This window comes from Artibeus jamaicensis, unplaced genomic scaffold (assembly GCF_021234435.1).
Source record: "Artibeus jamaicensis isolate MK-2021 breed Jamaican fruit bat unplaced genomic scaffold, CSHL_Jam_final contig_525, whole genome shotgun sequence".
In the NCBI taxonomy this organism is placed as follows: domain Eukaryota; kingdom Metazoa; phylum Chordata; class Mammalia; order Chiroptera; family Phyllostomidae; genus Artibeus; species Artibeus jamaicensis.
Window position 1 is genome coordinate 4,243,759 of NW_026521874.1, and position 12,895 is coordinate 4,256,653.

Genomic DNA, 12,895 nt, shown 5'->3' on the forward strand with positions numbered 1-12,895 from the left:
GCACCTGCCTGGGTTCCAGGCCAGGTCCCCAGTTGTGAGGGTGTGTGCAAGAGGCAACTGATTGATGCATCTCTGGCACATCAATGTTTCTCTCTTTTTTTTCTTACTTCTTTCCCCTCCCTCTGAAAATAAATAAAAATTTTTTAAAAGAATAATGAGGGGAAGATTTTGAGTTTATGAATAGTGGTTCTTAGGCAGGGGGGCATATCAGAATCATCAGGGATACTCTTTAAAAAGTTTTTACCAGTCTCAACCCAAAATATTAACTCTCAGTGTCTCTCTCTTGGCTTGGAATTGTAATTAGGTATAGGTTGAAAAGTGAGCCTCGGATTTAGATTCAAAGCAACAGATTTTGATAACTGAATGGATATGGGGGTAGAATGTAGACTCAAAGATACTGGGAGGATTTCTAGTTAGATGACTTGGGGGGGTGGTGCTAGTAACAAAGGAAGGGAAACATTGGCGGAAAATAGCTTGTCTTTTGCTATTTATTTATTTTAAAGATTTTATTTATTTGCTTTTAGAGAGAGGGGAGGAGAGGGAGAGAAACATCAATCGGTTGATTCTCGCACACTCTCAACTAGGGATCTGGCCCACAACCCAGACATGTGCCCTGACCAGGAATCAAACCGGCAGTCTTTCGGTTCGCAGGATGATGCCCCACTGGGCTACACCCATGAGGGTTATGATCTTGCTGAGCATGTAACAGCTCTCTGAAACTTGAAGTTAGAAGGATGGGGTAGGTTCAGATAATGTGAACATGCTTATTGCACAAACTGCTCTTCAGACCAGATGATCCAAAGTCCATGTGCATGCACTCACTGAAAGCTCAACTTAGTGTACAGATGTCGTAATAAACTCACGAGTGTTTTGCCATCCACCACTCTGTTCACATTTTACTGTTGAGGAAGCTGCAGTTAATTTGCTAAAGAATATACAGTAGACTTAGTAAATGTATACATAGCATGTGTATCAGTCATATTTCATGTTGTTAGAAGTCCCAAGTCACCATTTTTTTTTAGATTTTTTATTTATCTTTAGAGGGGAAGGAAAGGAGAGAGGGAGAGAAACATCAATGTATGGTTGCCTTTTGTGCGTCCCCTGCTGGGAACTGGCCTGCAGGGAACCAGGGAACCAGCCTGCAACCCAGGCATGTGCCCTGACTGGGAATCAAACCGCGATTGTTTGGTTCGCAGGCCCACGCTCAATCCACTGAGCTACACCAGCCAGGGCTACCATTTTTTTAAACAGATATTTCACTGGCTATAACATTCATTCTTTTGAAGTATACAGTTAAGTAGCTTTTAGTATTTTCAAAGTTGTGCAGTCATCATTACTGATTTCAGAACATTTTCATCCCTGAGAAAAGGAACCCCATGCCCACTAGTAGTCACTACCTCGTGCTCCTTCCCCAAGTCCCTTGGCAAGTGATTCCATTTATATGCAAGGTAAGCCACAGTTTACCTTGTTTTTATGGATTTACCTATTCCAGGCATTGCATATAAATGGAATCATGCAATATACAGCCTTCTAAGACTGGCTTTTTCCACTTAGTTTATTGTTTTCAGGGTTCATCCATGCTGTAGCATGCATCACATACAGTGATTTCATTCATGTGTATAATACATTCTGTTCCTTTTTATGGCTGAAGAGTATCCTGTTAGTTTGATGTGCCACATTTTCTTTACCCACTCATCAGTTCACAGACACCTGAGTTATTTCCCCATTATGGCTATTGTGAATAATGATGTTACTATAAACATTTATGTACATGTGTTTGTGCGAACATATGCTTTTACTCTCTTGGGTATATATCTAAGCATGGAATTGTGGGGCATTTAGCTCAATCATTCAGTTCTGTGAAACTATAGAAATGAATTTCAGTTCTAAATGTAGATCTAAATTATTTGTCAGTCAATGTCTTAACTGTCTATGTAGCCTGAGGGGATAAATGGCATGAATTGTGCTTTTAGACATGGTAACTTTTATAGTTTTATTTAAGTTAAGAAGTTAAATGTGTGTTCTCTAATGAATTGAAAAATCGGAGAATATGGTGAACTCTTGAAGATGAAAGGAAGTATGGAGCTGCTATTTTGATAGTTCCAGAAAGAGACCTTTTTGTGGTGATTTTTGGATGTAAGGATCATCTCCTAACTTTAGGTAACAAAGTTCTTCTCATGAGCTTTTGGAAGACATCTGTTAAGATGCTTCTGCTGAGCTTTCTGAAGGCTGGACTGGACTGGGCGGTGTTGTGAGTGGGAGATGTAGGGAGTTAAAGCAGTTAAATTGTAGATGTTGTTATACCAGCTAATGGTCTTTCCAAGGACACATTGTGTAAGCATGCATAGCAAATGATTAGGTAAACCTTAGAAGTATCTAGAATATTGGAGCCAAATAAAATTGATTTGACAAGTAAAAATATAAAGTTACCCATATTTCCATCTTCCGAAGCCACACTAATTTTAATTTATTAAAATTTTTTAAAATTAATTTTAGACAGGAACGGGGGGAAGAGGAGAGAGACATCAGTTTGTTGTTCCTCTTATTTATGATTCTTGCATGTGCTCTGACATAGGGTTGAACCCATAACCTTAGCATAGCAGGACAGCTCTCCAACCAACAGCGTTACCTGGCTAAACTAATTTTGTATTAGTGCCAGGAAAATATTTCTCTGAGTGAATGAAATTCACTCATAGCAGTAAAATTAGGTGTAATTTTTTTTGAGAAGTGGCTATCAGTGTTTTAAGCTTACTGTATTACCTGCTAATATTATCAAAGTAAACTAAGTTTATGATATCATAAAAGTCTTAAATTTAGAATTTTGGAGGTTTCAGCATATGCCTCAGGGACAGGGGTTATTTATTGACTTCTCAAGGCCACTGTTTTCAGGATTGTTTCAAACAGACTTCATGTATCTTGGTAACCCAGAGTTGACGAGTAATATCCTCAGATGACTCTGTCCTGTTGTATACTCTGGAGCGAATTGTATTTTAGGATTATGTAAGGGATAGAAATGGCACAATCTTAACATAAAATTGAAATTGCTTTAGCTTCTAAAGAAATAGATTTTATATTTCATAAAATGAAAACTAAACATTCAGCAACAGTGCCAGCAATTTCAGAATTTATTCAGTTAAAAAAAAGACATTCTATTTAAGGCAAGAAAAATTTTGCTTTTACTAGTCAACTTGCAATAATGAAATTTAGTAGCATTTATAAAGTGCTGTCCCCAAGCAGTTGAGGAAAAAGACAAAAGCTGTAAAATAGAAAGATGATTAATTCCTATAAGAACCTGAATTATTATCCTAATTCTGCACAGTAATGGACAAACTGAACTAACCTCTACTGAATTAAGTAATTGGAGCTTTCTGGCTGTAAATAATGTTTGATTCAGATTCTGTGGCCATATCATTTGTGGATTTCCTTTGCCTTTAGAAAAAAGGATTGGAGCATCCCGACTATACATTCAGCAGACACTCAATCCAAACCTGCCAGTCTCCCTAACACAAATATGGGGGAAGTCATTTCTCTTCTGTAGAGCAGAGGGAAAGGCAAACTGGGTTTGGGGGGTTTTAGTTTTTTTGTTTTTGTTTTTTGGCATAGGGCTGCAAGCAGTCTCTGTAGAAAAATCTTTTTTGTTTAAACAAGCCTTTAAAAATGTAAAAATCACTCTTAGCTAAAAGGCTGTTTTTGAAACAAACAAAAACAGGTCTTCAGATTTGGCCAGCTACTGTATTTTTTCGGACTATGAGACACATCCCTTGCGGGGGGGGGCGGCGCCCCAAATTTGGGAGGAAGTGGGTACGTCTTATAGTCCAAATGTAGCTTACCTGGCTTGCTGTGGGCCGGGGGGGGCAGTGGTGGGGTGGGGTCACAGCTTATTAAATATTTTACATTTTTCGCTTCAAAAATTTTTTTCCTATTTTCCTCCTCTAAAACCTAGGTGTGTCTTATGATCCTAAAAAGACGGTATTTAGAGCACTGTTTCTTTAACTTCATGTTCATGCACATTTTGTTCAAGTGCAGATTTTGATTTGTAAGTCTGGAGTGGGGCCTGAATATTCTGCATTTCTACCAAGCTCCCAGGTGGACCACATTTTGAGAAGCCACGTTTTAGAACAGTAGTTCTCAATTATTTCTAGATCACAGTTCCTTTGAGAATTAACGAAATCTATAGACGCTCTCCCAGGACACTCATTCAGAGTCTTCTCTGAAGTTTTAGGGGTTTCACTGCCTTTCTCCCCAGGATTCTACCTATTGATTTTTTAAAATAAAGTATACTATATGATCCCAACAATTCCACTTTTGAAAGAAACAGAAATCATTATCCTGAAGAGACGTGTCCCTTGCAGCATTATTTACAGTAGGCTGGACATGATAACCTCCTAAGAGTCTGCCGGGAAGTGAATGGGTGAAATACATGGGGTGTGTGTGTGTGGGGGGTGTGTGTGTACAGGGTGGGGCAAATGTAGATTTACAGTTGGGAGTACCCAAAACAGTTTATTCTTGTATTATAATTTATTATTGTATTATTTTCCATATGGACAACTGTAGGCCTATTTTTGCCCCACCTTGTATATAATGGAATATTATTCAGCCATAGAAAAAAGGGAAACCCTGCCATTTGCGACTACATGGATAGGCCTTGAGGGTATTTTGCCAAGTAAAATAAGTCAGACAGAGAAAGGAAAAGACTGTGACTGATCTTATATGTAGAATCTTAAAAAACCCCAGACCCATACAAACAGGTCAGACTGGTGGTTGCCAGGAGCAGGGGGGGTTAGAGGAAGGTGGTTAAAAGGTACAAAATTCCTCCCCGGCTGGTGTAGCTCAGTGGATTGAGTGCGGGCCTGCGAACCAAAAGATCACAGCTCGATTCCCAGCCAGGGCACATGCCTGGGTTGCAGGCCAGTTCCCAGCAGGGGATGCATGGGAGGCAACCATACATTGATATTTCTCTCCCTCTCTCCTTCCCTTCCCCTCTAAAGATAAATAAATAAAATCTTCAAAAAAAAGTACAAAATTCCAATGATAGGTATATTCTAGGAGTATAATGTACAGCATGATGACTATAGTTAGCAACATTATATTGTATATTCGAAAGGTGCTAAGGGTAGATCTTGAAAGTTCTTACCACAGGGGAAGAAATTGTAACTATGTGAGGTGATGGGTATTAATTGATTGCAGTATATAGTAAGTGCTCCGTGTCATCAGTAGGTTCTTGGACATCTCTACTTTGAGCAAATCGTCTGTAAGAAAATCAGTTTTACCATAGGCTTATTGATACAAGCAAGAGTTAAGTTCTGCAGCATATTTCTGTTTATAGAAACATCAAACTTTTAAGACAAGACCCAAAATACTTCTAATATGACACATTGAAATAAATGTGAACCATGCATACATGTGAGAAAGATTAATAAAAGTGGGTTATTTTCCCACCCACTCATTCCCGTTTAGGATCACAGGGTGGCTGGAACCTATTCTAGCAGCTCAGGGTGACGGGGGTCGGGGGGACCACTTTTCGGAGGCCCTTCCATCACAGGACACACTGATACCCACATCCTCTCAAACTGGGACAGTTTAGCCACACCAGTTCACCTAGTGCGCACACCTTCAGGTTGGGGGGGGGGCGGGAGTACTTGGAAGAAATCACTGCAGACCATCGGAGACTGTGCAGAGTCCACACAGTGGCCCCCGCCAGCAGTCGATTTTGTTTTTGATGTTATTCGAGGACCAGCTGTAATCATTTTGTAATGTATACATATATCAAATTATTATTTTGTATCCCTTAAACTTACACAATGTTATGTGTTGATTTTATATCTCAATAAAACTGGGAAGTGAAGTGTAGTTACTGTATTTTTTGGACCCATAATATGCACTTAGGTTTTAGAGGAAAATTGGAAAAAATTTTTGAAGCAGAAAATGTGGTAAAATACTTAATAACATAAATAACATAATATTCACCAATGTAAATGTAAACAGAACTCAGCAGCAGCATTAACAACCATTATTCCTCCCAAATGGCTGGGATGGGGGGGTGTCTTATAGTCTGAAAAATATGGTAAATAGTGTAACTGAGTATTGTTTGGGTAAGCAATTTACATAGTGTTGCTGGAGGAACATTGTTAAAGTAAATAGTATTTACCATTTCGAAAATGATACACATTGACTAGAGAAGCAGAAGCAAAGACGTAATCGCCAAATGAGATGGTGAACAGGTTTGTTCTCTTTTGCCCCCTCCCCCATATTTTTCACAGTGAGAAGGATGAGAGAACAGGGCTCATTAGAGATGTAGATGACAGAGAAATTATTATTCTAGTTGTTTCTGGAAGTTTATATCTGTTTTACAAACAGATGTAAATTCTTAATCTTTTATTTTAATTGTTGTTCAAGTACAGTTTTCTGCCTTTTACCCCATCCCAGCCTATCCCCCATTTCTCCCCCCTCCTTGTTATTGTGCATGTGTCCTTTATCCTTGTTCCTGCTAAATTCTTAATCTTAAGAACTTGTATATAAGCAGAAGAGCTGATGGTCGGAAACAGAGATCAGTGTGGATAGACTAGAATAAGAGTCTGAGACCTTCATTCAGCACCGTCAGGGTAGCTAAGACATTAAGAACCACGAGAAATGAGGAACTCGGGAAGGTCCCCCTGACCATGACACCATGATGGACCAGTTGATCTTGAAGCCTGACCTGAATTTCATGCCAGTGCTGTTTCCTAATTTCTTGTAATCTCCTCCTCTCCACTCCCCATGACTCAGTGGTAGTCACAGTACCAGTAAGTGCCAATCTTTTCATTCTTGCCACTGATTAAGATTTTGGAAAAATTAGAAGAAACCATGTGGTATATATATGGAACACATTCCCTAGGTATTATATAAAATCACCAAGATCCCCAGATTTGATAAGGTAAAAAATGTAAAGCAACTTTTACTTTGAAGATAACAAAAGAATTTTGAAAAATAAAGTGTTTGGTATTTACTGTTGCTCAGAAAAATACAATATTGAAAATCCAGGGGATGGGGGGAGAAAAAAAGGAAATATGGGGAAATGATACGGATACGAATTTAGTGGAAGTATACATTCATAGGGAAATTCTGCTCCTATGAATCTAGTCCAGAAATAATCTTCAGTGCACAAAGGTGTACACCATACAGCATTATGATAGCAAAAATCAGAACACGCGGGTGGCCATGGCAATGGTAACTGACAGATTAGTCTGTCAGGCTAGAAGAACACTGACCTTGATCAAGCAAGTTTGTTTTCTGTGTCTGGTCATTGTCTTGTGTAAACTGGGAAGGAAGGTCATCAGATTTTTAGAGTTAGGAAGATTAAGAGTGACCTGTAAGCCCACAGCAGTGCTTGGTACACAGTTCTCCAAATTTTAGTGGGTGTTATTACTATGCAGCCATTAAAAAAGAATGAGACAGGTATGTATATACTAATGTAAAAAAAATTGTGCATTCTATTAATTTAAACTCTTTACATTAGTATATACCGTGGCTACTATTTTAATGATGTTTTAATAAGTGTTATCCATAGAGAAAAGTCTAAAAGATAAATACTGTTAACAGTTTGATGTTTGTTTCTTTATTGCATGAGGGGAGTGATAGATGGGTTTTCACTTTGTAAAAGCATGCTTTATTTTGTAATAAAGACATGGCATTGCTGGGTATGCTCTATGTTGTATACTCAACAGCCTTGCTTAGTCATAGGTTGTTTCTACAGCATTGAATAAGGAGTTATTTTACACCTTAAGTAACTGGAAACTTGCCTGCTTGGGACCAGCTGTGCCATTTTTAGTCATTTTTATTATAAAATATCCCATATAGGGAGCTAATATATACTTGTCTGTTTTATACATTAGTTTTTCTCTTCGGAGCCACATAGAAGTCTGATTCTTGTTCCTATAATGGCTTGTTTGGTAGTCGCGGGTAAATTCATTATGCTTTATTTCAAAGTTAGTCTCAGCTCTTTTAGTTTCTCATGTAATTGTTTTCAAACCCTTTACTATTGTGATGGCTTTCTTTGGTGCCCAGACTTGAATGCACTTACATAAATGGAATCTGGTTGATATTCTAGGCACTTTCCTTCCGCTCCTACAGTCTAAGGATCCTTCTTTAGCAACCTGAATTGCCCTACCGGCTAAAATCTGAGTCTTCTCGTGCCCACTCTTTCTCCCTACATCGCTGCTTTTCTACAAGCATATATGTATTTTTGTTTTTAGTCTAAATATAGAATTTTAAGGGTTTCTTTTTTTAAAGGTTTATTTTATTTTTAGAGGGGGGGAGGGAGAAATAGAGGGAGAGAAACATCAGTGTATGGTTGCGTCTTGTGTGCCCTTACTGGGGACCTGGCCTGCAGCCCAGGCATGTGCCCTGACTGGGAATTGAACCAGCAACCCTTTGGTTTGCCAGTAGGTGCTCAATCCACTGAGCCACACCAGGCAGGACCATTGACAAATATTTTATTTGGCAGCCACTGTGTGCCAGCACAGTGCTGGGGGCCCGGGGATCAGTGGTGATGGAATGACAGCCTTCATGGAGCTTTTGGTCTACTGCGGAAGACGCACCAAACACGCAGTGTGGTGAGCGTTCAGAAAGGAAAGGACAGCTCTCGTTGAGGCCACATCGCAGGGGTTACCAACCTAACCTGGAAGTTCATGGAGCCCTTTGCTATTTGGGGGAGAAGAGGGTTTGTGAACACTCAGAACTCTGAGGGACTGAAGACCACTGTGGCTGATGCTTAGAGGGGAGGGAAGAGTGAGTGGTGAGAAGTAAGCAGCAGTGGGTCATGGAGGGTGTTAGGAACTGTGGTTAAGATACTGTTTAGCCAGGCACGGTGGCATGTGCCTGTAGTCGCAGCTACTGGGCAGTGGGGTGACTGAGCCCAGGAGTTCTGTGCCGATGGGTGCCCACACTAAGTTGGGCGTCGTGTTGTGACCTCCCAGGAGCGGGGCACCACCAGGTTCCCCCAGAAGGAGGTGAACTGGCCCAGTTCAGAAACAGAGTAAGTCAAGATACTAAACTTCATCTCAAGTCTAATAAGAAGAAGCTATTGAAAGATTTTAAACAAGTTCTAACTGGTGTGGCTCAGTGGGTTGGGCATCTTCCCGTAAACCAAAAGGTTGTCGGTTCAATTCCAGGTCAGGGCACATGCCAGGTTCCCAGTTGGGGGTGCAAGAGAGGCAACTGAACGATGTTGGCCCTCATACTCGACATTTCTTTGTTTCTCTCCCTCCTTTCCCCTCTCTAAAAATAAATAAAATCTTAAAAGGAGGAAATATTTTAAATAGGAGAATGGTGCCACGTTGCATTTTTTAAAAGATGAATCTTACATGGGTAGTATCCTCATAACCCCCACAAAAAAAACTAGATTGGGAACAAACTTAATACAGTATGGCAACTTGTCATGTTCCTTCCCTGCTTATGCTGAGGCCTGGAAATAGATTTAAGTAGGCAACTAGGGTTTCTCAAGTGAAGAATTTCATTCATTCTGTCTACAAAATTTATGACTGGAAACAGTGAAAATGGTTGAGTCATAGTTATATGTTTAAGTAATGTAGGGTAATTAGTTCTATTATGGCTTGCTTTTCCTGGGAGCCATTTAAACTAAAAAACAATAGTGGTATTTAGAAGACAATTTCTAATCTTACATATAGGTGGTTTTTTCCCCCCCCAGAAAAGATTTGAATAGCTTTGGTGGAATTTGCCCAGAAAATTAGAATTTTTTTTACAGACCTTGTTTATAACAAGGCCTTTTCTAATGATTTTAACCAGCATTATTTATTTATTTACATAGTTGTAAACAATGTTTAAGTATTGTGGCTTAAAAACACTCCTTTCTAGATTTTAAGGTGAAGAAAGCTTGTGTTCAGTTCTAAAATATGGCAAAGTAATAATTTCCTTTAACTTTTACTTGCATTCCTGGTAACCTGGCATAAAGTATATGTCGACGATTTTGTACAGAGTGGAAAAATCTCTATTGCAATAGCAGGTTGGAGATCTAAGGACTTAGGACCCAAGAGCTGAAGTTGAAGTGTCAAATATTAAACAAGTGGAAGATAGTTTATAAGACTTTATTCCTTTATTATACTGCTGAACCCAAGAGACAGGAGAAAAGTTTTGGAGGAAAAAATTGCCGAACCTCTCCTTGGCAGGAGTGGGAATTTTCCACTACCACTTGCCCTGGGGGCACCGACAGGCTCATCAGGGAAACAGCACTGGGTGTAGTCACTGCCTGCTCCTCACGCACAGAACCCTCCCTCCGTCTGAAACTCACAGGGGCCTGCGGACAGAGAGGAACTGTCCTAGTTTGAAAAGGATTCATTGACGCCTTACTTAGATGGATTGTTTACTTCCTTAGATAACCTGTTTCCTAATGGATTCAAACCTAAACCGACTCTTACAGAAACCTTGAAGCAGAGTCACACAGCAAGTTAAAGGAAGTTTTCCGTTAATTGAGGTTTCTTAGGCAAGAGTCCTTTTACCTCTCAACGTTAGTTTCTTGTCTAAAATGACATAGACTGGTCAAGATGATGTGAGGGTCTTTCTAAAATATGACAGGTTTTTATGACCATTTTGGATTTGTGCTTCGTTGGTACCTTTCCACAGAGAGATCGGTTTCTAACAGAATGAGAAATGTAAATAAAAACCATAAGGTAGTACCTTTTCCAAGTGTCGGGAGATTTTGGGTCTGGTCCTAGAGCTGGAGTACTTGGCACATGAAAAAAGCGAAGAGTAAAGGTGGTTCTGAACAAGTCTGTCACGGGATCTATGACCACAGTTATGCTCGGTTTGATTTGTTGTATTAATTTTTATTGTGTTTGGAAAACTTTTTAAAATGTGGATTCTTGGACTTCACCACGAAATGCATTGAACTAGACTCTTGAAAAATCAGGTCCTGAGATGATTCCGTAGTTTATAAAAGGCTCTCAGATCATCCTTTCTTTTAATCCCTAAGTAATTCTTCACCCCCCCCCCCCCCCCATTAGACTGGGCTTTGTAGGATGGAAGAAAAGTTGAGAAGTTGAGACCAATTTTTAAGGGCTTTCCAGGTCATTTGTTTCACTAGTGTTCAACATCTGAGTCATTCCTGTATATTTGGCTAATGATTAAATGTATATCAACACAATTTCTGTACAACAAAGAAAGCCTTCATGTAATTAAAAGGGACCTTTAGGGGATAAGTAGCCGATTTCTTTTTTTTTTTTTAAGATTTTATTTATTTATCTTTAGAGGGGAAGGGACAGAGAGAGGGAGAGAAACATCAATGTATGGTTGCCTTTTGTGCATCCCCTGCTGGGAACTGGCCTGCAGGGAACCAGCCTGCAACCCAGGCATGTGCCCTGACTGGGAATCGAACCGCGATTGTCTGGTTCGCAGGCCCGCCCTTAATCCACTGAGCTACACCAGTCAGGGCTTTTTTTTTTAATTTTAAATATTTTCTTTATTTATTTTTCGAGAGAGGGGAAGGGAAGGAGAAAGAGTGGGAGAGAAACATCAATGTGTGGTTGCTCTCATGTGTTCTCTAATGGGGACCTGGCCTGCAACCCAGGCATATGCCCTGACTGGGAATCGAACCGCGATACTCTGCTTCGCAGGCCCGCGCTCAGTCCACTGAGCTACACCAGCCAGGGCCCGATTTCTTTATAATGTAATTTTAATGCTGCATCTATATGGAGAATTATTCCACCTTAAACTAATAACCAATATGTTGACTGCATTACCCAGAAAAGAAATTTAACTTTGGTATTTTGCCTAAAAAGTACACATTCCATCCATTTCAAATTCTCTGTGTTTCTATTGAAATACAGCAAAATAAAGGCTGAGATACTACTTTGGGGTCCTGTTACAGTTTATCCTCAATATGAGTATCAGATTTTTCTGGCCTTAAATGTGGTAGGTGTATGAGAGTATGAGCTAGGACTTATATACACAGTTTTTTAAAAAGAAAAGGGGATTAAACGTTCAGCATGAAATGAAGATGTTCTGTTGCTGGTACGTGTGCAGCCGGTACAGCGCCAGAGGTGCGGGCGTGCGTGCGGGCCGGGCGGACCTCTGTGCCGCCTGAGTGGGCAGATAGGGCTGTTCTGCTCCTGTAGGATGGTGACGAAAATTGCCACAGACATCAAAGGAACATTTTCAAGTAAATTTTCCATTTAGGGTCATGTGCTCATCATTGAACTTGTATTCTTTTCATGTTCAGGGTCATGTGGGATAAAATTAATTATGACAACCAGAAATAATACAGCAAAAAAAAAATTTATGTTGGTTTAAAGTTTTCATCTTGGTCAGGCACTTTAGCTGTTGTAGGTCACTGAAGTTTGGAATATGGTTACTTTATTGTTGTATGAACAGCAGTAAATTAAAATGAAAGGTTATGGCTTATTCAGTCTGAATGTTGCTACTTGTTGCATAAGCATTTCCAGCAGTAGTTTTACCTGAACTTAATGCGTCCCTACAGTCCAATGCAAGGATGATCTGTGCCCCTTGAGATTATGTGCTGGCAGTTTTGGTGCTGCCTTGTGACCAGCCACAGTTCCCACTCAGGCCGTAGGGTGGTTTTATGAACCAGAGTTCAAAAAGCAAACATCTCTCCCTGGATTTAAAAGCTCGAAATGGTGTGCTCAGTGGGTTGGGCACTGTCCTGCAAACCAAAAGGGTTGCTGGTTGGATTCCTGGTCAGGGCACAAGCCTGGGTTGTGGGCCAGGTCCCCAGTTGGGGGTTTATGAGAGGCAACCGGTCGGTGTTTCTCTTGCACATGAATGTTTCTCTCCCTTTCTCCCCACTTCCCCTTTCTCCAAAAATAAACAAATAAAATCTTTAAAAATAAATATATAAAACCTCTGAAATGCAGAAAAACCAGAACTAAATTGAAGGTTTAACAAA

General features: G+C 39.9%; 1 protein-coding gene across 2 annotated transcripts in view; it reads left to right on the plus strand.

The window, feature by feature from the left end:
- ATP2A2 (ATPase sarcoplasmic/endoplasmic reticulum Ca2+ transporting 2) overlaps window positions 1–12,895 on the plus strand; it is a 53,373-nt gene that overhangs the window by 19,641 nt on the left and 20,837 nt on the right. The gene's annotated exons all lie outside the window — the stretch shown is intronic.